This window comes from Gracilinanus agilis, chromosome 2, assembly GCF_016433145.1.
Source record: "Gracilinanus agilis isolate LMUSP501 chromosome 2, AgileGrace, whole genome shotgun sequence".
Lineage (NCBI taxonomy): Eukaryota > Metazoa > Chordata > Mammalia > Didelphimorphia > Didelphidae > Gracilinanus > Gracilinanus agilis.
This window is the reverse complement of record NC_058131.1, coordinates 622,554,440-622,580,551: the sequence shown is the minus strand read 5'-3', so window position 1 is coordinate 622,580,551 and position 26,112 is coordinate 622,554,440. Positions and strand designations below refer to the sequence as shown.

General features: G+C 36.4%; 1 pseudogene; it reads right to left on the bottom strand.

The window, feature by feature from the left end:
- Window positions 1–22,673, bottom strand: part of LOC123234256 — a 74,530-nt pseudogene extending 51,857 nt beyond the window's left edge.
- Window positions 22,674–26,112: the final 3,439 nt, after the last annotated feature.

Genomic DNA, 26,112 nt, shown 5'->3' with positions numbered 1-26,112 from the left:
GGATGGGTTAATGGGTGAGAGAATGAGGAGGACAGAATATGTATCTGCTAAATCCATAGAGTTCATCTTTAAGGTCACAGAACAGTTTGAATGAAAACCCCACCTTAATATAGGTGTTTAAAAAAAGGTTCAGTAGTAGGACTTCAGGATTACCAAAAATTCCTACTTGAAGGGATTTAAGAGATTGTCTTGTCAGATGATATATATATATATATATTAGAACTGGAAGAGAATTCAGAAATCTACTGGTCCCATTCTTTTATTTTACAGATGAGAACATAGTGGCTCAGTGACCTGAAAGGATTCACATATAGTATGAAACAAAACCAGAATCAGAATGCAGGTCTTCTAACCCCAAATCCTGCTCCTTTTCCACTCTGCTAGTTCAATATCTTCATTTTATACATGAGATAACTGAAACTCATAAAATAACTTGCACAAGGCATAATAGCACCTTAAAAAGAATTGGGGTATAAATCAGGTCTCCTGACCTACATTCCAGTGCCATACCCAGCTTTCCTGGTATCTACTCAAAGGAAGCTTTTATTTAAGTTGATTCTCTAAGAGGAGGTTGATGGAATCATTCTGTAGATAAGGTTTAATTTATTATTTTAGAGCTGGGAAAGAAGGTTATGGGTTTCCAGTGTCCCCTGGAGAGTGGTGGATCCTAACTATAAATTAGATGAATGGGAAATATAATTGGTCAGTGGCTCTCAGAAACCACATCAGCAGAAAAGACCTAGACACTGACTAATAACTAGGCAGTAAAGTGGTCTTGACCATAATTCCCAAGTTCCAGAAAACTCCCTCCTAGAAGCTAAAATAATCTATTACCTGGTAATACTGTATTTGATAGCATTTGGATTGGTTGGAAAATCTATTTTTAAATGGTTTATTTCTTCTATTGGCAGAAGTGAAAGCTAAGGGGTATAAAAATCTGAAGGTTATGGGGGGGAAAGGCTAGTCAATGTGACCTAAATGAAAAATGTCCAAAATTGGAAAACTCATGTTCCACCTATTAGTCCTTCTCTTTTTCCACTCACTTGAAAGACATTTTTTAAAAATATAGAGTTTCACCCCTTGAAAAAAAGAGTGTTTCTAAAAATAACTTCAAGGGAGCAGGTAGATGGCTCAGTGGATTGAGAACCAGGCATAGAGACAGGAGGTCCTAGGTTCAAATCTGACTTCAGACACTTCCTAGCTGTGTGACCCTGGGAAAGTCACCTAGCCCTTTTTGCCTAGCCCTTACTGCTCCTCTGCCTTGGATTCAATACATAGTATTGATTCTAAGACAGAAGCTAAGGATTTTTTAAAATAACTTCAATTCATACAGCTCCTAAAAGTTTGCAAAGCACTTTGTATACATTATTTCATTTAGTATCAAAACAATTATGTAAGGCAAGTACTATCATGATTATTATTCCCATTTTATTAATGAAGAAACAGGGTCAGAGAGGTTTGGTAACAAGAGTCAATAAACTAAAAAATGTCAAATATAGGAGGTGAATGCATATCTTTGTGACTCCAAATCCACCACTATGGACACCATACCATTCTCAGCAAATTATTATTTGATATCTATATGAAGTCCTTCAATAACTGGGACCTCACTATCTACTAAGGTAGCTTGTTCTGGTTTTGACTAATTTTAATCAGTAGAAAATTCTTTTTTGTTCTGAAACAAAATTAGCTTCCTTATAACTTCTATTAATTTATACTAATTCTGCCTTTGTAGAAGTCACAATCCATGAAAATTTATTGCACCAGAAGATTAAGAACAAAGAATAGTCCTATCTTAGCCAAAGAACAAATGTATTAAAATTGTTACCTCCAAAAGGTAATATATGTGGGCAATATGAAAACCTTAGGTTTTAGCTTTTAATTCACATATTTTCGAGCTTTCCTTTTTTCTTTTACATCACTTAGATTTCTTTTTATATCCTCTTCTCTTCTTCCAAAAGAACTACACTTGATAACAAAGATCATTTTGAAGGAAAAAGAGGGAGTTAAGAAAAACATTCAAAACTAATCAATACATTCCAAAACATCTGTGGTTATAAGCAATTTTCCAGTCACATTTTCCCTTATCTCTAAAAAAATATGTTGTCATATCACAAATATGGGACCAAAGCTTATTAAAATTTCCAGCACCAATTTGATTTCCTGTGTTTTAGCTTTCTATTTCCATCAATCATTATAAGTTATTATGGGTGTTAGCCTTGCTTTACTTTGTATCATTTCATGTAAATCTTTTCATCTTTCTCTATACTCATCCAATTCATTATTTCTTAAGCCACAAAAATATTCCATGACATTCATGTAACACATTTTGTTTAGTAATCTCCTAACTGATGGGCTGTTTCTAGCACTTTTTTACCAAAAAGTGGTACTTTAAATATTTTGCTTTATATGGAGCCCTTCTCTTTGTCAATAACCTATTTACTTTATTGCTTATCAGAGAAATCTCTGGATCAAAGGATGTGAACATTTTGGTTAATTTTTTGTTGCATTATTATATGAAAAGGTTACATTTATTATTTATGCTCTTTTGCATTTGTTTGCCATATTGCTATGCCCTAGTACATGATCAATCTTTGTGAATGTACCATGTGCAACTGAAAAGAAGGTGTATTCCATTCAGTCCCTATTTATTTTCCTCCACATATGTATTAACTCTAATTTTTCTAGGATTTCATTCACCTCTCTTACCTCTTTCTTATTTATTTTTTGGTTTGATTTATCTAGATCTAATAGGGGGAGGTTCAAGTTTCCCACTAGAATAGTTTTGCTTTCTGTTTCCTCCTTGAGCTCTGCCAATTTCTCCTTTAGAAATGTGGATGCTATACCATTTGGTGCATACATGTTGAGTACTTTTATTTCCTCATTGTCTATACTGCCTTTTATCATGATGTAGTTACCTTCCCTATCTCTTTTAATCAGATCTATTTTTACTGTGGCTTTACCAGATATCATAATGGCTACTCCTCCCTTCTTTTTCTCAGTTGAAGCCCAATAAATTTTGCTCCAGCCTTTGACCTTAAAACTATGTATGTCTACCTGCCTCATGTGTGTTTCTTGTAGACAACATATGGTAGCATTTTGGTTTCTAATCCACTCTGCTATTTGCTTCTGTTTTATGGACAAGTTCATCACATTCACATCCAGAGTTATAATTAGTAGCTGTGTGTTCCCCAACATTTTGATATCCTCTCCTAGTTCTGCCTCTTCTTCTTACACTATTCCCTTTGAAACAGTGGTTTGTTTTAAATCAGTCCCCCTTGTCCCCTCCCTTAGTTTACTTTCCTTTTGACCCCCTTCCTTTTCTGTTCCCCTCTTTTTATTTTTTAAGGCCTAATGAATTCCCTCCCCCTCTCTTCCCCTCCCTTTTTTGATCTCCCCACCACCCTGCACCCCTTGGTTTATCCCTCTCTGTAGGGTTAGATAGAATTCTATATTCCAATGGATATAGCTACTCTTCCCTCTCAGGGTTAATTCCACTGAGAGTAAGGTTTAAATATTACCTATTAATGCTTTCTTCCTCTCCTTCTTATAATAGTATCCATACCCTCCCCTTCCCATGCTCTCTTTGTGTGGTATAGATTATGCTATTTTTATTATTTATTCAAGTTTCTCTTGGTGCTATCTACTATTCCCATCCCTCTTTTTTCCCCATATCACCTTAGACCATTTAGTACTCCAATCTCTCCCTATGAATAATTCTTATAATTACTATAATAGTGAATATAGTTTTTGAAAATTATACATAACATTTCTCCACATAGGAATACAAATAGTTTGATTTTATTGAAGCCCTTAAAGAAGCAAATTTAAAAATAAGAGTTTTCTTTCTTTCCTCTCTCTTTCTTATTTACATTTTCATGTTTCTCTTGGTTTGGGGGTTAGATATCAAACTTTCCATTTAGTCTTGGTCTTTTCTGTGCAAATACTTGGAAGTCTTCTAACTTGTTGAATACCCATACTTTCCCCTGAAAGTATATAGTCAGTTTTGATGGGTATGTGATCCTTGGTTGTGGACCCAGTTCTCTTGCCTTTCTGAATGTCATATTTCAAGCCTTGTAGTCTTTTAGTGTGGAGGCTGCCAGATCCTGTGTGATCCTGACTGGTGTTCCTTGATATCTGAATTATCTCTTTCTGGCTTTTTGTAATTTTTTTTAACTTAGAAGCTCTTGAATTTGGCATTTATATTCCTGAGGGTTGTCTTTTGAGGGTTTAGTGTAGAGGGCAATCTATGGAACCTTTCAATGTCTATTTTGCCCACGTGTTGAAGAACATCCAGGCAGTTTACTTGGATAATTTCTTGTAGTATGGTGACCAAATTTCTATTAATGTCTGATTTTCCAGGAAGACCAATGATTCTCAAATTGTCTCTTCTAGACCTGTTTTCTTTATCTGTCAATTTCTCAGTGAGATATTTCATGTTTCCTTCTATTTTGTCAGTCTTTTGACTTTGCTTTATTAGTTCTTGCTCTCTTATGAGATCAGTGGCTTCTACTTGTCCAATTCTGGTTTTTAGAGACTGGTTTTCCACTATAATCTTTTGATTTTCCTTTTCAGTTTGGTCTATCCTGTTTTCCAGCTTTTTAATTTTGGTCTCCAATTTGCTTATCAACTCTTCTGATTTTGGGGCATCTTTCTCCAATTTGGAGTTTCTGCTTTTAAACTGTTAATTTCCTTTTGAGCTATTTCACACTTTTCCTGCCAAATATCTTCCGTCTTTCTCATGATCTCATATTTGAACTCTTCAAGAGCTTGTGACCAATTTTCATTTTGGGGGGAAGGTTTGGATGTGATTACTTGTTTGTCCTCCTCTGCTGTCTGCTCTGTTGTCTGGATTTTTTCTGTGTAAATTTAATTGAGTGTTAAAACTTTTTTCTTGTTCTTTCTCCTGGGTAATTCTTGGGTGTTGCTTGCCATTATTATTGTGCTGTTTTTCTTTCTCAATCAGAAGTCTGGGTGATGTAGGCAGGCTCTCTGTCTATCAAGCTGTGGAGAAGTTTTTTCCCAACTCACAGTGCAGTGTTGACCCTCTTAGCTTTATCCTCTCACCCAAGGTCTGCACTTTTTAGGCTCCTGGGGTCTCAAGTCTAGCTGTTCTCAGGGTCAAGCCTCCTGGTGGTCCCCTTGCTTGCTCCTCTGCTCAAGGCTCCTTTAAGAGTTTCATCTCACTGCTTCCAAAGTCAGGCACCCCTCTGCGCTAGGTATCTGCCCAAGGTCCACATCCATGGTCCGAGTTCAAGGTCTGCATTCAAAGTCCGGGTTCTTTAGCTTCTTGGGGTCTTAAGTCTTGGTGCTCTCAGGAGCCAGTCCTTGGTGGTCCCAGGTAGCTGCCAAGAAATTAATTAATGCCCCAAGCTTGCTCTAACTCTTCTGTGTTAGCTTCGGCATTGTAGGTAGTGTGTGTGTGTGGGGGTAGATAATCAGTTCACATTTCAGTAAGAACTATTTCATCCCCTTTTAGCATAGAAATGCCCAAGTCTAACATACCTTCAATTATGCACCCTATTGTGGGGTCCCTTTGTTTATTTGGAATTGGTTTTTGTGTCCTTTTGAGGTGTCATGTGTAGGTGAGTTAGGAGATATTAAGTGCCCTGCTTCTACTCTGCAGCCGTCTTAACCCAGAATTCCTTATTTTTTTTTAATAATTCCAAATATCTTTCCAAAATGATTGGGCCAATTCGCTACTCTTTCTACAATGCATTATTTTTCTGTATTTCTTTCCACAATTCAGTCTAGCTTGACTATTCCTATCTTTTGTGACCATTCTTGTCTTTTATTATTGTCAACAATTTTCGGAGTGTGAGATGAAATTACAGAATCGTTTTAATTTGTTTCTCTCTTACTATGAGTAATTTGGAAATTTCTTTCATAGAGTTCTAAATAGCTTAAAATTTCTTTTTGAGACTGTTTGTCCTCACTATTGACCACTTCTATGTTAAGGAATGGTTTTTTGTTCTGATATATTTCTGATAGATGTTCATAAATTTTGACTTTCAAATCCTTATAAGAGATATTTCATGGAAATATTTTTCTCAGATGAATGCTTAGATTTGCTACTTTTGTTGATTTTGTCTGTATGGTTGCTTTTTCAATTTCATGTAATCAAAATGATCAGTTTATTTTTTAGCAATTGCTTCTGTCACTTGTTTGGTGAAGAAGTCATCTCCTACCTACAGAGGTGAAGAGCATATGAAAGTAAATGATATGTTTCCTTCTCATTTTTATGGCATGATCTTGAACCTACTATATATTGAATAATATTAAAGAAAGTTGCAGGAGTTTGGAAAACATCCAGAAATTCATGAAGCCAAGGAGATGAAACTAAAATAATCGAGGAAAAGTGAAAGAGATATCAGGAGGAGAAATCTGAGAACATTCAATTCTAATTGAAAGTCAGATGTGTCATTTTCATTTCCCTGAAAGCACTCTTACCCACAGAAATGCAAGAAGAATTTATGGACACATCAGTTACTTGAAAATTTCTAATTGTATGGAAAAACTGTGAAAACATGAATAGGTCACTTTCTTTTCTGTCTATTACCATCTTGACCAATAAGTAGAAAGCACAGAACAAAATTTCTTTAAGCTATGAAATGTGGTGTCTAGAAGATAACATGTTAAACCTAGAACATGTAAATGATGCTTGGAAATCAGTGGGAAAGGCTATAATTTTGCTATATCTATATTTTTAAAAAAATTAAAATCTAATGAAAACTCTATGCTATGGTTTTGAATGAGCTTAGTATAAAATGTGGCCAGTAAGGTTTTTTTTTTTAAGTTTTAAATTTATTTACTTGTTTGTTCTTTAAAAGTTTCAAGTAACTCCCTCCCTCACCTCTCTCCATTACAGAAAGTATCATTTGGAAAATATACATATATATATACATACATATACATATGTATGTATTGCTTATTTCTATTTATTAGTTCTTTCTCTAGAGGTGGACATTCACAAGTTATTCTATAAACAATATTTTTGTTGCTGTATATAATTGTCTCTTGTTTCTGCTCATTTCACTATTCATGATTTCCTCGATGTCTTTCTATTATTTAAACAAATTAACTGGATAATCATTTCTTACAATGTAGTAGCATTCCATTCCAATCATATGCCACAACTTATCTGTTTCCCAGTTGATGGACATTCCTTCAATTTGAACTTCTTTGCCACCACAAAGAGATCTGCTACAAATATTTAGAACATATAAATTCTTTTCCTTTTTCTATGATCACCCTTGGACAGTGATGGGCAAACTATGACCTGTGGGCCAGATGTGGCCCCCTGAAATGTTCTATCCAGCCATGGGACATTATTCTTAATCTGATGAATACAATGAATAGGATACAATATGATGAAACTTTGAAAGAGTTGCCTTAGAAACAGACTGACAGATGGGCATTTCCTTTCCTTTGGTCCCCTCTTTAAAAAGTTTGCCCATCACTGCCCTAGGAAATAAACCTAATAGTGGCTCAATGGGTCAAAAGATATACATGTACTTTTAAAACTCTGGGCATAATATCCGATTGCTTTCCAAAATGGTTGGATCTGTGCACAGTTCTACCAACAATGTATTAGTGCCATTAAGTTGAAAAAGTCATTTTATAATTTTGTTCATTAGAAGAGAGAGGATGCTGAAAGAGTCCTTTCTTCCAAAGTACAATCAAAATAACTCCATCAAATGAAATAATGCAGGGCCAAGTGTTTATATAGGGTGGCAGGATGATAGAATGAATAGAATGCTACACAGAGTCAGGAAGAAATGGATTCAAATCCTACTTCAGAGACTTACTAGTGATACAACCCACAATGTGTCTCAGTATTCTCATCTGTCAAATGTTGAAATTTGACTCAGAAATCCTCTAAGGTCTCTTCCAACTCTAAATACTGTCCTATGATTCTAATTTACTGTCCTGATCAAAGAACTACAAAGGATCCCAAATACCCTCAGAACAAAATACAAATGCTTATATTTGGCTTTTAAAGCCCTTCATAATAGTTTCTCTTTCTGAGATGATTACCCATTAACTCCACCACCTATACACTCTTTGCTCCATTCAGCCTGACCTACGTGTTCTTCCCAATAAACAATCTTCTATCCTCCCCTTTTCTGTCTTTGCCTTGGTTGTCCTTCAAAGCTGGGAATTTTCTCCTTATTTACCTCTCTCTTTTGGGACCTTGGCTCCTTTCTTGGTTCATCTCCTAGACTACCTATAGAAAACCTTGCCTGATTGCATAATTGTCAATACCATCTCCCATCAAATACTTTATTTTGTATATATCTATGAAAATTCAATTAGTTGAATGAATTCATTAATGATGAACCTTTGAGGCTGCAAAGAAAGAAAAGACAGTCCCTGCTCCCAAGGAGCTCACATTATAATGAGGAAAGGCAAGATATTCTATTCCCTCAGTTGAATATAAACTCTTGAAGGCAGAGAGTGCCTGCTTCCCTTAAGTATTTCTCTACCCAAATCCTGGCACAGTATCTGACACATAGCAGGTGCTTTAAAATGTTTACAGATTGATTGATCTCTTTCCTTAGTAAGGTTCAGGGAAAGGGATGTTGGATTTGGACTAAGTAACCAAACAGATTTTGCTACTTGCTATGCCTGTGATCTCAGGCAAGGCATTTAATCTCTCTGGGCCTTATCTGTCAAATTAGGGTGTTGATCTATATGCCAGCTAAGACCTTTTCCAGCTCACATCTGTGATTTATTCCATGTCCCCTCTTTGTTGCCTGTAGTTATTCACTTAATAGTTTCCATCTTTGAATAGTTACTTAACTCTTTTCTGCATGAAACTCTCTTTATAACCAAACTACAAAATGTAGCAACTGGAAAAGGAGATGGGAAACCACTCCAGTATCTTTGCCAAGAGAACCTCATCTGAGGTCATGAAGAGTCAGTTTGACTAAAAAATGAATAACAAAATTACAGCACAGGCATGAATATGTATCTTACATTCTTCCTATATACTTCATGATACATAGCTAAGCATATCATTTATTCCTCAATGAATACTTTTTGCTTAAATGGATGATTGTTGACTAGATGAGTAGTCTCATTTTGTTTGAGCATTGAGGCTATTAGATTAAAAACAGATTGCTTTGAGGAAGTAGGTTTATATATGATACCTAGTAGACACTGTAGTATTATTAAATATGTTTTTATGCTCACTCTAAATTCTTGTAGCTAGGTTTCCCATTACATATCTTTGGGGGAAATGCCAATCAAAAATCAGCTGATGAATTAGTAAAAAAACATTTATAAAATTCTTCAAAGTTCAACAAAAGAATGGATAAATTCAATGTAAATATTAACATTGCTAAAGATTCCTTAGTGAAACTTTTCCATATGGATTCTTCTTTTATATTTCCTGTCCCCATCTTCCCAGATCCTAATTTTTCCACCCTCCCTGTTCTATTGTCTTGAATGTTATATCACAGTTTGTGTTTTTAGCTATGACCTCGGGCACAAAGTCAGTCAAAATCCATGAACCTTACAGGAGTATTAGGGATAAAAAGTCAACAGCTAGTGACAAGATAGGAGAAATAAAATAATCCATTTTCAGAAAGCCTTAGGCATTCTGATTAACTAGATATTTCATTTCTGGTGTAACATTTATACTTATATAGCACATGTATATAGTAAATATGTCACCTAGTTCCTAAAAATATTTTAATTCCATTTCTAGATGGAAGAAAAGAAGAAAAAATATTTATTAATTAACAAATATTTATTAAATGTTTATTATTTGTCCAGAATTGTGCTAAATGCTAGGCATATAAGGAAAGACAAAAAAATATTTCCTAACTTCTGGAGAGTTATTTTCTAATGGGGAGACAACATGTAACTAGGCACTTAGAAGATATATACAGAATATATAAAAAGTAAGCTGAAATAGGATGGTAGGAACGACTGGGATGAATGAGAATGGTCTGATGCAGAAAATGGGATTTGAACTCAGTCTAACAAAAAGTCAGTAAAACAAAGAGGCAGAAGTGAAAAGGAAGAGTATTCCAGGCATAAAGAAAAAGCAAAATAAAAACAAGGAGATGAGAGATAGAGTATCAGGGGGGAAGGAGAGCAAATAAGTCAGTGTAGTATAATGGAACCAAGCACTCAGAAGGAAAAGAAGAAAGCAGATGGGAAGATGGGAAATATAGAAGGGGGAAAGTCATTAAGAGATTTAATTGCTAAACAGAGCTTTTATAATTGATGCTGGAGGAAATAGGATCTAGTGGAGTATACTGTATTCAGTAAGAATGTCACAGGGGAAGGAGAAAGTCATGAGGTTTAATAGACAATGGTCACCAGGATCTAGATTAGTTAATATAGGTTGATAACATAAACTTCAAAGGAGCCTAGAGGATGCTAAGAGACAATAATAGATTGAGAGCCTGGAAGTGGCAATAGAGAGCAAGGATTATTCTAACTTACTCAAGCATTGAGTTGGGGAGGAAAGCAAGGGAATGGAATTGTTCATAAGTAAAAATGAAATCAGTACTAAAAAAAGGGGTTGAAGGAATCAAGGTTATAAGGAGGGAATCATGACTCAGTGAGTACCAGAAAATCCAAAGGATGAGAAAGTAAGATGTTTCTGATGAAAAGGAGTTTGATAATTCTGGGAAATGCATTGTATAAGGCACAGGAGAAAAGTCTCATAGTTCAGAAGCAGTGCAATATAGGGAAGGTAGGGTTGTTGTGGGTGGGGTAAAGGTAGTGGGCAATTGGGAACAGGGGCCAGGGTTTGTATGTTGTTAGCCAAGGTTCAGAATCACTAGTTTAGGGAGAATATAAGTGGGACTATTCTGTTGATCAAGGGATGAACCTAGATAGAAAGTCAGTGGTTGGTGAGAAGTCCTCTGATGAAGCATATGATCAGACAAAATAAGGTCCTTCCTGCATTTCCAACCTGATTATAGGTAACATTGTTGTGTCTTATGAAGTTCCTGGAGACCTGCCTCACAGTACTTGGAACAAAAGGGAGTATGAAAACATATATAGGGCCTAGCCAGAGAAGGTTCTAGAAGCCCCAAAGTGGGAAGAGAATAGCTGGTTCTTGTCTGTAATTGCCTAGCTGGGCTATGCATTGGATAAATCACTGGTCCAAGGTCCCTAGAAGAGATAGAGAATAGGTCAGATAACAGAAACAATTTAATCTTTCATAGTTAACTCTCCTTTTCTCACAAAACCTATCATTTATCTTTCTCTCTGACTGTCATACTGAAATAAAAGAATGAATTCTAAAATAAGACATTCTAATTGGGCTGGAACCATGAAGTTGATATTGGATATTTGTGATATGGCTAATTTTTTTAACCCTTACCTTCCGTCTTGGAGTCAATACTGTGTATTGGCTCCAAGGTAGAAGAGTGGTAAGGGCTAGGTAGGCAATGGGAGTTAAGTGACTTGGATATAGTTAATTTATAGGGAATTCTGATGTTCTTTTTCTATGAGAGCTGAGATTCCTTCTATAAAATCTAATTATACTCTCTAAGTTAGCAGTTGCAGACACATGCACAGATATCATTGCATTGATAAGTGCTCCCTCTCCCTGGCTTTACAGGGTCAGTGACCTAGAAGGGCCAAAGGAAAGGGAATGATCATCTGTCAGTCTGTTTCTAAGGCAACTCTTTTGAAGTTTCATTGTTTTGTATCTTCATTGTATTCTTCAGATTAGGAATAATGTCATGTGGCTGGAAAGAACATTTCAGGGGCTCCATCTAGCCCGCAGGCCGTAGTTTGCCCATCACTGACCTAGACTATAAATTGTAGGAAACTGTTCGAAGCACTCACAGGTTAAATAACTTGCTCTGATTCATGTAGATAGTAGGAAAGATAGGATTTGAATCCAGGGCTTTAGTATTCCAAGCTTAACATTTTAGATACAGTTACCCAGTCACTACACAGGAGGAAAAAAAATGTTGCATGTGGGCTTGGGCTTTAAGTTATAAGCCCCACTAAAGAATATCTAGAGGTCAATTGGACCAACTTTGATCTCCAGACAGCTCTCTGCCCACACTGTCCAGCTTCTAAGGTGCTCTGCTTTTATTTCTGTACCATTCATAGTCACAGTCAATGATACATTGTTTAAGCATGCTATGGTAGTAGTCTTTTGCCAGGACTCAATGTTCTGGCAGATGGCACCCAGTCGACTCTGTACTCTCTGGCTGCCAAGCTGTCCTTCTTCACTTTTGACCAGCGAAGGGTTTAATGTACAGTATAATAGGAGCTGTTGATGCTCCCACTGGGGCTTCTGTCTGTTCTATCATGCCGTTCTGCTTTGTTAAGTATTAGTAAGATTTAGCAAAAGAGCATTGTTGACATTTCCCACAAAAAAAATTCTTCATAATTTCCTTAAAGTTCAAAAGAGAATTTCAGCTGAGCTTTTATGTGATGCAAAAGAAAACAGCTTTGAATGGATTCTTCAAAACAATTATATTGGTTCTTGCTAAGTGGCCAGTAAATAGAAATGAACAAAAAGCTTCTATGTGGACTTGATTTTTTTTTATTTTGAAAGAGAGGGAAGGAAAAAAGAGCCTTCCTAAAAATGTACTCTTTGTTCAATATTATTGCCTTTACCACCTGCCTAGAAATGGAATGGGCCTTCTAGGGTTTGGATAAATCAGTTGAAAGGTTGTCTGGTGCCATTGTAATATCTCTAAGTGCCAGTTTTGAAATGTGCTTTTTTCCACCATCCACAGTAACTCACCTGAGTGAGTCTCCAGAGAAACTTGAAGTCAGCAGGAATGTTTCAGTAGGGAGGGGAAACTTTTTGTGGGAAAATGAACTAAGATCATATTAAAGGCAGAAATGTGAGTTCAGAAAAAAATGGCCTTTCTTGGTGAGCTAGAGCTGTTCAGGATACCAATGAGAATGAGGATTTTAAAAGTGGTTTTCCAAGATGGATTCTGACACACTTCACTCCACTCAATAGGATCACAATCTCTATCCTATGTCTCTGATTAGCTAAGGCCGGTATGCTTGTATATGCAGAGATTTGGGGGAAAGGGTGCTGCCAGCAGTATTCATTAACTTGAAAATCTATCTCTGATGTGAAATTTGTCCTATTGTCCAGGGAGAGCTAGCAGCTATTTATTTGAATAGAAAATAGAAAAGTGAAGAGTTTCAAAGAATTTCTGAGATGAAGGAGATGTCTAAAATTATTTAATACAATTCATGATTGAACAAGTACTCCATCTTTGCAAGTGGTCATCCAGCCATTCCCCAATGAAATCTAATGAGGAAGAACCCTCTAGTTCCAAAGACAGTGAGTCTATTCTGCGTTAGGGAACTATCACTATTAGAAAGCCTAAATTTGTATCTGTTGTTCCTAAAATTTCCTTCTAGAGTCGAGCAAATATGTCTAATATTTAAATTTCTTACTTAGATTCCATTTAGTATATATACAGGCCTGATTTTGGAAATCAATCTGTTATTTAGCCTTTGCATAGGTAGACAAATAGATAATAGATAGATAAAAACATAAAGAGAGGAAAATGTGAGTATGTCTTCATTGTATATTAATGTCACTGGCTACTCATAGTCTAGGAAATTATAGTCCTTGAATGGGTCTACTCTCAAGTCCAAGGTTTCTTTATCTATGGTAGGTGAACCTTTTTCTAAAAAAATATTTTAATATTTCAATATAATTTGTTTCCTTTGTAATCTTATCTTTTATATTATGCATTTTAAAAAATTCTGAGAACGGATAAGAGAGCCATGAGGTTAAGATGGAGGTAGAGTAAAAAGCAGCTGCTTGACCTCTCCTAACCGAAACATATAGGACTCCTCAAGGGGACATAAAAACAAATCCAGATGAACAAAGGGATCCCACAACAGGGTGCAGCATTGAAGGTACATGGGATCTGGGCATTTCCATGCTATAAGGGGGTGAAATAGCTCTACTAAAATGAGAGCTAAGCAACCCCTTCCCTCCCATACCATCTACAGGGCCAAAGCCAGTGCAAAAGACTTAGAGCAAGTTTGGGGCATCCATTAAGTCCTTAAAGGCTACCTGGGACCACCAGGGCCTGTTCCTGAGAGCAGCAAGACTTAAGACCCCAAGAGGCTAAAGAACGAGCAGACTTTGAATACAGACCCTGAGCTCAAGCACGGTTGCAGCTGCAGATGTCGATCCTGAGCACAGGCATGGACCTTGTGTGGGGACCCAGTGCAGAGGGGTACACGACTGTGGAAGCAACACCTTGAGACTGTTAAAGGAGCTTCAGGCAGAGGAACAAGCAAGGGGACCACCAAGAGACTTGATCCTGAGAACAACTGGACCTGAGACCTCAGGGGCCCAAAGAGCTAAGACAGACTCTGGGCATGAGGATAAAGCTGAGAGGGCACTGGGCTAACAATAGCAACCCAGAGACAAGAACCCCAGAAGAGAAAGATCAAGAAGAAATCTTTAACACTCGACAACTTTTACACAGAAAGAATCCAGACAACAGAGCAAACAGCAGAGGAGAACAAACAAGTAATCATATCTAAATCTTCCCCCCAAAAAATGAAAACTGGTCCCAAGCTATTGAAGAGTTCAAATCTGAGATTATGAGAAAGATGGTAGAGAACTGGCAAGAAAATAACAGTTTAAAAGGCAGAATTTCGCAATTGAAAAGTGAGGCTCAGAAATCAAATGAATTGATGAGCAAATTGAAGACCAGAAATGACCAGCTGGAAGACTTGAAGAACCAAACAGACCAGATTCAAAAAGAAAACCAAAAGATTATAGTCAAAAACCAGTCTCTAAAGACTAGACTTGGGCAATTAAAAAAATGCCCCCAAATTAAAAGAATTAATAAGCAAATTGGAGACCAAAATCAAACAGCTGGAAAACAAGATAGACCAAATCGAAAAGGAAAATCAGAATATAGCAGAAAACCAGTCTCTAAAGACAAGAATTGGGCAAGTAGAAGCCAATGATCTCTCAAGACAACAAGAACAAATAAAGCAAAGTCAAAAGACTGATAAAATAGAAGGAAACATGAAATATCTCACTGAGAAATTGACAGATCAAGAAAACAGGTCTAGAAGAGATAATCTGAGAATCATTGGTCTTCCTGAAAAAGCAGAAATTAATAGAAATTTGGATTCCATACTAAAGGAAATTATTCAGCAAAACTGCCCTGAAGTTCTACAAGAGGGCAAAATAGACATTGAAAGGATCCATAGATTGCCTTCTACATTAGACCCTGAAAAGACAACCCCCAGGAATATAATAGCCAAATTCAAGAGCTTCCAAGTAAAAGAAAAAAAATGTTACAAGAAGCCAGAAAGAGAAAATTCAGATATCAAGGCGCACCAATCAGGATCACACAGGACCTGGAAGCCTCCACACTAAAAGACTGCAAGGCTTAGAATATGATATTCAGAAAGGCAAGAGAACAGGGTCTACAACCAAGGATCACCTGCCCATCAAAACTGACTATATACTTCCAGGGGAAAGTAAGGGAATTCAACAAGATAGAAGATTTCCATGTATTTGCACAGAAAAGACCAGGAGTAAATGGAAAGTTTGATATCCAACTACAAAATCTGAAAGAGAAACAAGAAAAGGCAAATAAGAAACAGAGGGGAAAGAAAGAAAACTCACATTTTTAAATTTGCCTCTTTAAGGCCTTCAAAAAGACCTAATTATTCATATTCCTATATGGAGAAATGTTATGTCTAATTCTCTGTAGTGAAATCTATTCACTATTATAGAATACACTATTGCAGTAATTAGAAGAATTATTCACAAGGAGAAGTTGGAGTACAAAATGGTTTAAGATGATAAGGGGGTGGGTGGGAAAGAGGGGGGTGAATAGTAGAGGACACCAAGAGAAACTTGAATGAATAAGAAAAATAGGATATTCTATTATACACAAAGAGGGCATGGGAAGGGGAGGGGATGAATACTATTATAAGAAGGAGAGGAAGAGAGCATTAAGAGGTAATATTTAAAACTTCCTCTCAGTGGAATTAACCCTGAGAGGGAAGAGTAGCTATATCCATTGAGATATAAAACTCTATCTAACCCTACTGAGAAAGTCAGAAGGGATAACCTAAGGGGAGCAGAAGAGTGGGGAGGTCAAAAAAGAGAGGGGGAGGAGAAGGGAGAGGGAATTCATTAGGCCTTAAAAATAAAAAGAGGGCAATAACAAGGGAGGGGGTATAAAGGGCAGTAAATCAAGGGAGGGGACAAGGGTTACTGGCTTACAATAAATCACTGGTTTAAAAGTAAATAGCCTAAGAAGAAGGGGTAGAACTAAGAGAGGATACCAAAATGTTGGGGAATATACAACTGATAATTATAACTCTGAATGTGAATGGGATGATTCATCATACTAAATTAAAAAGCGTTTGTAAAAACAAAAACAATGCAACAAAAATCAGAAGGGAAACAACAAATTGGGAAACCATCTTTATAACAAAAAACTCTGACAAGGGTCTAATTACTCAAATATAAAAGAAGTTAAATCAATTGTATAAAAAATCAAGCCATTCCTCAATTGATAAATGGGCAAGGGACATTAATAGGCAATTTTCATATTAAGAAATCAAAACTATCAATAAGCACATGAGAAAGTGCTCCAAATCTCTAATAATTAGAGAAATGCATAAATCAAAACAACTCTGAGGTATCACCTCACACATAGCAGATTGGCTAAAATGAAAGAAGGGGAGAGTAACGAATGTTGGAGGGGATGTGGCAAAATTGGGACATTAATGCATTGCTGGTGGAGTTGTGAACTGACCCAACCATTTTGGATGGTAACTTGGAACTACATTCAAAGGGCTATAAAAGATTGCCTGCCCTTTGATCCAGCCATACCATCATTGGGTCTGTACCCAAAAGATATCATAGATAAACAGACTTGTACAAAAATATTTATAGCCACGATTTTTGTGGTGGCAAAAAACTGGAAAATGAGGGTATGCCCTTCAATTGGGGGATGGCTTAACAAATTATGGTATATGCTGGTGATGGAATATTATTGGACTAAAAGGAATAATAAACTGGAGGAATTCCATGTGAATTGGAAAGACCTCCAGGAATTGATGCAGAGTGAAATGAGCAGAGCCAAAACATTGTACACAGAGACCAATACACTGCGGTAAAATAGAATGTAATGGACTTCTGTACTAGCAGCAATGCAATGACCCAGGACAGTTCTGAGGGACTTATGGAAAAGAGCCCTACCCACATTCAGAGGAAGAACTACAGGCGAGGAAACACAGAAGCAAAGCAACTACTTGAACACATGGGTTGAGGTGGACATGATTGGGGATGTAGACTTGAAACTACCACACCAATGCAAATATCAACAATTTGGAAATAAGTCTTGATTGATGACACATGTTAAAACCAAGGGAAATGCTCATCGGCTATGGGGGGGGGGGAGGAGGTCGGGGGGTGAACAGGAAAGTAAAAAACATGAATCATGAAAGCATGATAACTTTTCTAAAAAATAAAAATTATTTTTAAAAAATTCTGATAAGGCATCCATAGGAGTCACCCAACTGCACAACACAAAGTAGATTAAGAACCCCTACTCTGGTTCAACTTCTTCATTTTATATTGCTGAGGAAAACAAGTCCAGAGACATAAAACATGCCCAAGGTACTCAGCTATTAAAATAGTTGAGCTGGAACTCTAAAACTTGGTCTTTTGACACTAATCCTTATCACTGCTGATCATAAGCCTGATTTGCCTATAGCAGTTATGGTGAACCTATGGCATAGGTGCCAATGGTACCACACAGAGCACTGTGGTCATGAACATCACTCTACCCCTCCCAGAGTTCATTACTAGAAAGTCAGCAGGACTTAGGCAGAGCTGCTCTCTTTCCCCTCTCTACCATGCATGATGACATTTTTTTACATCATCCACCCCTCTGCCCAGGAGCTCAATGGGAGTACAGAGTGGGTAGGGTGGGCAGCTCACAGGTAGAAGAGCTGGAGGGGAGCAGAGCACTCAGGCTACTCCCCCCCACATCCCTCCACTCACATTTCTCACTTCACCCACTCCTCCACCCAACAGCACAATGGGAGTGCTTTCTCCCACCCTTTTGTGGGGTAAGGAGAGGGCATGCCCAGCACTGGGCACAACATGCAGTCTCTAAAAGGTTCGCCATCACTGGCCATAGCCAACAATCTCTGTAAATCTGGTAACATCATCCTAGACTATTATTACATTAGTTTCCATTGTTGTTTCACACTAATTGGGTCATTTTGCAATTATTAGCCTGCTTTTCTATCAATCATATATATCTTTAAGCATGTACAGAAACCCCCAACTGATGGGTATATCTTCTCCTCTGAAAGAGTCAGGAGATATGGACACTGGGGATATTCAGTGGGGCAATTTGACTCTCAAGATCCATTTGGAAGTTGATGTAGGGGTAGTAATTGGAACATTTGTAGACTTCTTCTGTCAAAGAAGAGAATGCACAGGAATACTTTAAATTCTTCATGTGGAAACCTGGAATTTCATCCATCATAGACTAGGGTACTTGAGTCTCTGTTCTAAAATCTCCCTGGATCTATTGTTTGCACCTAAGACTTCTCAAGATAACAAATTCCTTTTGGACTTAAGAAATTCAAGTATGTGCATATAAACTTGTTGAGGTTGGGAGGAAGAACTGAAAACAAGAATGAAGGAAAACTGGATGAATTCCTATTCCTTGCTCACTTTGATGTAGAAGGGACTTCTGTTCAGATATGAGGTAGATTAGATGCTTCTTAGGAGGGGCAGCTAGGTGGTGCAGTGGATGCAGCACCAGGCCTTGAGTCAGGAAGACCTGAGTTCATATCTAGCCTCAGACACTCAGTAGCTGTGTGACGCTGGGCAAGCTGCTTAACCCAGTTAACCTCAGTTTCCTTATCTATAATATGAGATGAAGAAGGAAATGGGAAACCTCTCCAGTATCTTTGCCAAGAAAACTCTAAATGGGGCCATTGAGGTCTTGGACAAAAATGAATAACAACAACAAGGTGGCCTTTGAGTCCACTTCCAATTCAGATTCCCTTATTCTGTTATTTCCACTCTCTTTTCTATAAGGTGAGGGAGTTGAACTGGGTGGTATCTTTTCCAAATCTTACATGATTTTATATTGTACCCTCATTATAGGTTTAGCAATAGTTAAGATCAACTTTTTAATAGAGTGTAAATATGGCAATATAAGTGATTTCCCTCTGTCCCAGAAGGACCCTTTTCTATAAATAACTCCCATACTGATTCATTATGTGAAATTTCTTTATAAAATAACTTAAATAATTCTTTCCATAATATTCCAAAGATTGTTATTTTATTCCTTCCAGTGACACAAATTGGAACCTCTCTAGTCTCTAGCAGATGGTATGCATGTCCATTGACTAGATACATTATCTCCAGAATCATGGAGCCTAGCTTCAAATCCTAGCTCTTTTATTTAGTACTGGTCTTTATTTATTTATTCAATTATTCATTCATTCATTTATTTATTTGTTTGTTTGTTTGTTTATTTATTTAGCCTTGGTCAGGTTACTTAATATGGGAATGGGGCTTATTTTTCTAAACTTTAAAATGAGATTGTATTTGATAATCTTGAAGTTCCCTTCCAATTCTAAAAGTATTATACTATTGCCATCAGAGGAAGTTAAGTGGCATGGAGTATGGAATCAGTAAGATCTTAGTTCAAAACCAGTCTCAGATACTTATTACCTGTGTGACCTTGGACAAGCTATTTAACTTCTGCTAGGCTCAATTTCCTCAACTATAAAATGTAAAATATCACTTCCTCCTATGGCTGATCTGGTAGATAGGTGGTAAAAGTGAATAGAGTGCCAGGCCAGTCTTACTGACTCATCTTCTTGAGTTCATATCTGGCATCAGACACTTCCTATCTGTGTGGCCTTGGGCAAGTCACCTAGCACAGTTTGCCTCAGTTTCCTCATTAATAAAATGAGATGGAAAAGAAAATGGCAAGCCTCTCCCAAGAAAACCCCAAATTGACTCACAACAAGTTAGACAGAACTGAAACAACTGAACAATAAAACCTATGGTTGTTGTGAAGATCAAATGAGATATTTATAAAGCTCTTAGCACAGTTCCTAGAACATAGTAGGCCTTAATAAATACTCATTTTCCTTTCTTCATTCTATCACTTAGTAACTAACCATCTGGTGATTAACTTCTGTAAACTTTATCTTGCATACTGCTTGGTATAGTCTTTTAGAGCTCATGCTGCTGTGACATAGCTTACAAAAATCCAAAGCCCACCTCCATACTTTAGTGAAGTCTTAGAATATCACTTGATCAGAGTAAGTACAATAATAATTACCATGTATATTTGTATTGTATCATAAATCTATTATCTATTTCAGTCTGCACAATGAGGTGGGCAGGGAAATAGGCTGGGAAAGAATAATTATACCCACTGAAGAGGAGGAGGAAACAGCCTGAGAGAGGTTCAACAACTTCATTAAAGCCTCCCACCCAGAAAGTTCTAGAGTTAGGAATACAGCCTAATTCTTCAGCATACAAATCCAATATTCTTTCACCTATATCACTCTGCCTCCTCTTTTTAGGATAAATCATTCATTCCACAATTGTGATGAAGTATCATAGATTTTGGAGTGGAAGGTTCTTACATGCCACCTCGTCTAAGTCCCTTCTTTTGTAGATGATGACCTGAAGACAAGAAAAGTGAGGTTCACTTTTCACTCACTGGCAGAAGCGAAACTTATAATCAGATTCTCTGACTCCAAATCCATCATACTTTCTACTGTACCACAGCTACTTTTTCAGACCATGGTGATAATCTATGATCTGGTAGAAATCCTAATTTCCTTGGAAGGCAGAAGATGGCACTAGGCTTTAAGTCAGAAGTAGCAGCTTCCTTCATCCTCTATTACTGTCCTTCTCACACCTAAACATAAATATCACAAAACTTTTCTGAGCTTCATTGCTGCTCAGTCACTTTCAATGGTTTCCAATTTTCATGACAGCATTTGGGGTTTTCTTGGAAAAGGTGTGGTTTGCCATTTCTTTCCCCAACTCATTTTACATATGAGGAAACTGAGGCAAATAGGGTAAAGTGATTGGCCAGGGTCACACAGCTAGTTAGTGTCTTTGGCCAGATTTGAACTCAGGAAAATGAATCCTCCTGACTCCAGGCTTGTGACTTTGTCCACTGTACCACCTCATGTCTAAACTTTAGGTTTTCCTCCATCCACTTGTTAGGAATATATCTTATAAAAATCAAGGTAATTTATAAGTGTAAGCTATTGTTATTATTGTTATAATAATAACAATTAACATTTACATGGTTCTCTAAGGTTTAAAGATCATTTTATATATGTTATCTCAGTTGATTATGATGAACTTCTGAGGGATTTTACAGATGAGAGACTGAGACTGCCAAGTGATATTTATTCAATGTCGCATAGTCATGTAAGCAAGATTCAAACTCAGATCTTGCTGATTCTAAGTCCAGTGCTCTATGCAGCATGTCACCTAGCTGATATTGTCTATATTATCATAAAGGAGTCACCTATGGAATGGATGCATATACAACAGCATGTCCTTTTTAATAAGAGGAAGATCTTGTTTGGAGATGGTTAAATGAGAGGGCATCTAGCTGGTATAGTTTTTATGAGTGCCAGGTTTGAAGATGAGTTCAAATCTGGACTCAGATACTTACTCTTCTTATGGCCCTGGGATAGTCATTTAACCCTGTTTACCCCTGTTCTTAACCAACTGTAAAATGGTTTGGAGAAGGAAATGGCAAACCATTCCAGTATCTTTGCCAAGAAAACCCCAAATGAGGTCATGAAGGCTTGGGCATGACTGAAATTATTGAATAAAAATAAGCAAAGTGAGAGAAATCACAAGTGCTATGAACTCCAAAATATGGGTGAGGGCAGAAGAATAGATTGAACAAGGGAAAGGGGGGAGAAAGAGCCAAGAAATGTTTAGAAATTAGAGGAAGAAAAAAGGAAAAAAGTATTTTAAAAGTACCTAGTATGTGCAAGGCACTGATAAGTTTTTGACTGACTTTAAGACTGTGCCCCCAGATTGACTTTAGCCTTAGTCATGCTGGAGATTTCCCCTTCTTATTTCTGAATTTGAACAAGTAGATAGTGGAGAAACATGCTATATTTTGCTTCACTTGAGTATTTTAAAGGTTTTGTCACTAGAAATTATCTATATAGTCCACCTGATGTACATTCTAAGCCCTGAACCCTCCAACCAATCAGGTCCCAGTGTTTCTGTGCCATGGTAATTAGAATTGGCCTGTTTAGGTAAACATCTACAATTTAGGTCCATTATTTGCCAGGCAAAGAGCATAGGTCAATAAACAGAAAAGCTTTGTTTTGAAATATCTGAAACCTGACTGCTTTTAGAAAAGGCAAGCTTAACCAGTCTATATATATTCTGAGTTCCACATTGCCATAGGGTCTTCCTAGGGTCTGAGTGAGAAATCCAGGTCTGCTTCTGATTAGCATTTCCCACCTTTCCTGGAGAACTGAAGTCATACCATTAAGTTCCAAGTCCTGTTAAGTGAGCTATAAATACAAGAGTTTCTCACTGTGGGCTGCTGCTGCTGCTGAACAGAAATATCTAGTACAGAGGCATACTTGGGGTACCTATCTACAAGAGGACTTGCAATAAGAGATGGCATGATAGCCAAATTTGGGGGAAAATGCACACAGACTGGCATTCACAATCATGGAGTTAAATTTTTCAAAATCTGAGGTGATCATGGCAGTTTCAGACAGCAGAATATGCCTATGGCCAGCTGGCAATTGAGAGGAGAATCAAGAAGATTGAATTCAACTGCTAAAATTTCTGTCAATTTTAAGTATAAAATTGTTTACGCTATAGCTCCCTAAGATCATTATACAAATTTTACTTGACCAATTTCTGGGATAAGAAGATATATACTTTCCCCAAAGTAGATTTATTGATTTTAAAATGAGAAATCAAATAGATAATTGTGGTTTAGAATAAAAGTATACTTTGGAATTAAGAAAAACAAACCGGAAGGGTTTCTTTCTGGGCATCAAGTTAAGCCAAAAGGGTCTTTCTATCTTTTAGCATTAGATCCATCATCTATACATAATAATAATAGCTAACCTTTTTATAATCCTTATTGTTATAGGTCGTGTGCTAAGCACTGTATAATTATTATCTCATTGGATCATACACAATGATAATAATAGCAAGAATGTATCTAGATCAGATTTTCAAAGTGCTTTATAGATATTATCTCCTTTGATTCTCAGAGCTACCTTAGGAGGTAGGTAATTTTATTATCCCAAATTTACACATGAGAAGAATTTATACATAGATAGAGATTGAGCAACCTGCCTGGAGTCACACAGCTAATAAGCATCTGAGGTTAGATTTAAACTTAAGAAGGGACTTAGACCTCCCTTAAGGTCTTACAGGACAAACACTCTATCCATTATGCCAGCTAGCTATCTCCTTAATCAGAAAAATGCATACATTTATTAAAAAGACAGTACAATGTAATAGATGAGTACTGCACTGGAAAGCAGTAGACCTGAATTATAGTTCTAGCTGTACTCATGGATGGCATTAGGCAAGCTACTTCTCCCCTCTACCTCCTATTTTCTCCCTCTGTAAAATCAGAAGTTGAAGAAGATAAACTGCCAGCTCTGCAATCTGCTAATTGCTTGATTCCAGTTAACAAATATTATATCTCTTTAGAAGAGAAGAGATCCATTTGCTACTTATGTATCTAAAAATCAAAGAGGATGGAACCAGTAGTCTTTATATATATTTATGATTGGGGAGTGTTATAATGGAAAGCCTTGGCACAAAAGTACCCTAGCTACTTTTTATTGTTTCCTCAAGCAGTTGGTAAAAGGAATCATGTCACTGCCAAGTCTTTTCTTCTCATTTAAACCACACACCTTATGCTAAAAGGAATGAAGGTGTATAGTGGTTTGAAAAAGAAATGTGGATGGTATAAGAGAGACATTTTAAAATAATATAAAAAGAAGGAGAATGCTTGCTGTTAACTGCTAGTTCTATCATCTATTGTGAAATGCATAGGTACTGATATTCCAAAAACTATTAAAGTAAAAAAATTATTTAGTACAAATTACATGTAATAAATTTCCACATAAGTTTTCTAAAGTTATATGATCCAGATTATCTCTTTCCCTTCTTCCTTCCCCACTCCCAGAGCTGGAAAGCAATTCAATCTGGGTTATACATGTATTATCACACAAAACACATTTCGATGTTATTCATTTTTGTAAGTGAATAATCTTATAAAACCAAAACCCCAAAACATATACCCATATAAACAAGGGATAGAGTATAGGTTTTCATCTGCATTTCTACTCAAATAGTTCTTTCTCTGGAGGTCAATAGCATTCTTTTTCATACGTCCCTCAAAATTGTTCTGGATCAATATATTGCTAATAGAAGCTAAGTCTATCACATTTCCAGTACTGCTGTTACTGTATACAATATTTTCCCGGTTCTGTTTATTTCATTCTGCATCATTTCAGGTAAGTCTTTCCAACTCTTTCTGAAAACACCCTGTTCATCCTTTTTTATAGCACAAAAGAATTCCATCACCATCATATACCACATTTTGTTCAACCTTTTCCCCATTGAGGAAAAAGAACAGATATAAATATTTCTATAAAAGCAGGTCCATTCACATTTTTAAAAATCTCTTTGGGATATATACCTAATAGGGGTATTACTGGATCAAGGGGCATGTGTTTTATAGCCCTTTGGACATAATTCTAAATTTCCCTCCAGAATGGTTGGAGGAGTAGACAACTCAACCAGAAATGCATTAGAGTCCCAATTTTGCCACATCCCCTCAAAATTTGTCATTTTCATCTACTGTCATACTGGCCAATCCAAGAGGTATGAGGTGATACCTCAGAGTTGTTTTAATTTGCATTTCTCAAATCAAGAATGATTGAGTGACATGTAAAACCCTGTGGAAATATGCTTCGGTTATGGGTGGGGAGAGAAAATGAATCATGTAACTATGGAAAAATTTCCCAAACCTTAAATAAATAAATAAATATATGAAATAAAAGAGTGATTGAGAAAAATATCCATATGATCATTGATAGTTTTGATTTCATCTGAAAACTGCCTATTCATATCCTTTACCATTCATCATTTAAGGGATTACTTGCATTCTTATAAATTTGACTTAATTTTTTATATATTTGAGAAATGAGAACTTTATCAGAGAAATTTGTTATTATTTTCCCCAGTTTGTTGTGTCCCTTCTAATCTTGGTTGCATTGATTTTGTTTGTACAAAACTTTTTTAATGTACTATAATCAAAATTATTATTTTATAGCTTATAATATTCTTTCTGTTTGTTGATAAATTTATCCCTTCTCCATAGATCTGACATAGATCTCTATAGATCTAAACTATTCCACATTCCCCTAATTTACTTCTAACATCCCTCTTTACAATTAAATTATATGCTCATTTTGACCTTAATCTCTTTATAGGGTGTGAGATATTGATCTAAATCTAATTTTTTCCATACTGTTTTCCAATTTTTTTCCAGCATTTTTGATAGACAGGGAATTCTTATCCCAAAGGCTGGGATCTTTGGGTTTATCAAAAGATGGATTGCTAAGGTCATTTACCCCTAATTTATTCCATTGATCCACCCTTCTATTTCTTAGCCAGTGACAAATTGATTTAATGATTACTGCTTTAAAGTATAGTTTAAGCTGTGATACTGTTGGCCATATCCTTCACATTTCTTTTCATTAGTTCCCTTTGTATTCTTGTATATTTTGTTCTTCCAAATGGATTTGTTATTATTTTTTCTAGTTCTATAAAATTATTTTTGGTAGTTTAAATAAATTAATAGATTTAGGTAAGATTATCATCTTTAATATATTAACTCAGCCTACCCATGAGCAATTGATGTTTTTCCAATTGTTTAGATCTAACTTTATTTGTGTGTGAACTGCTTTGTGATTGTGTTCATATAATTCTTGTATTTGTCTTGGAAAATTGATTCCCAAGTATTTTATATTGTCTAGAGTGATTTTAAATGCAAATTTTCTTTCCCATTCTTGCTGTTGGGCTTT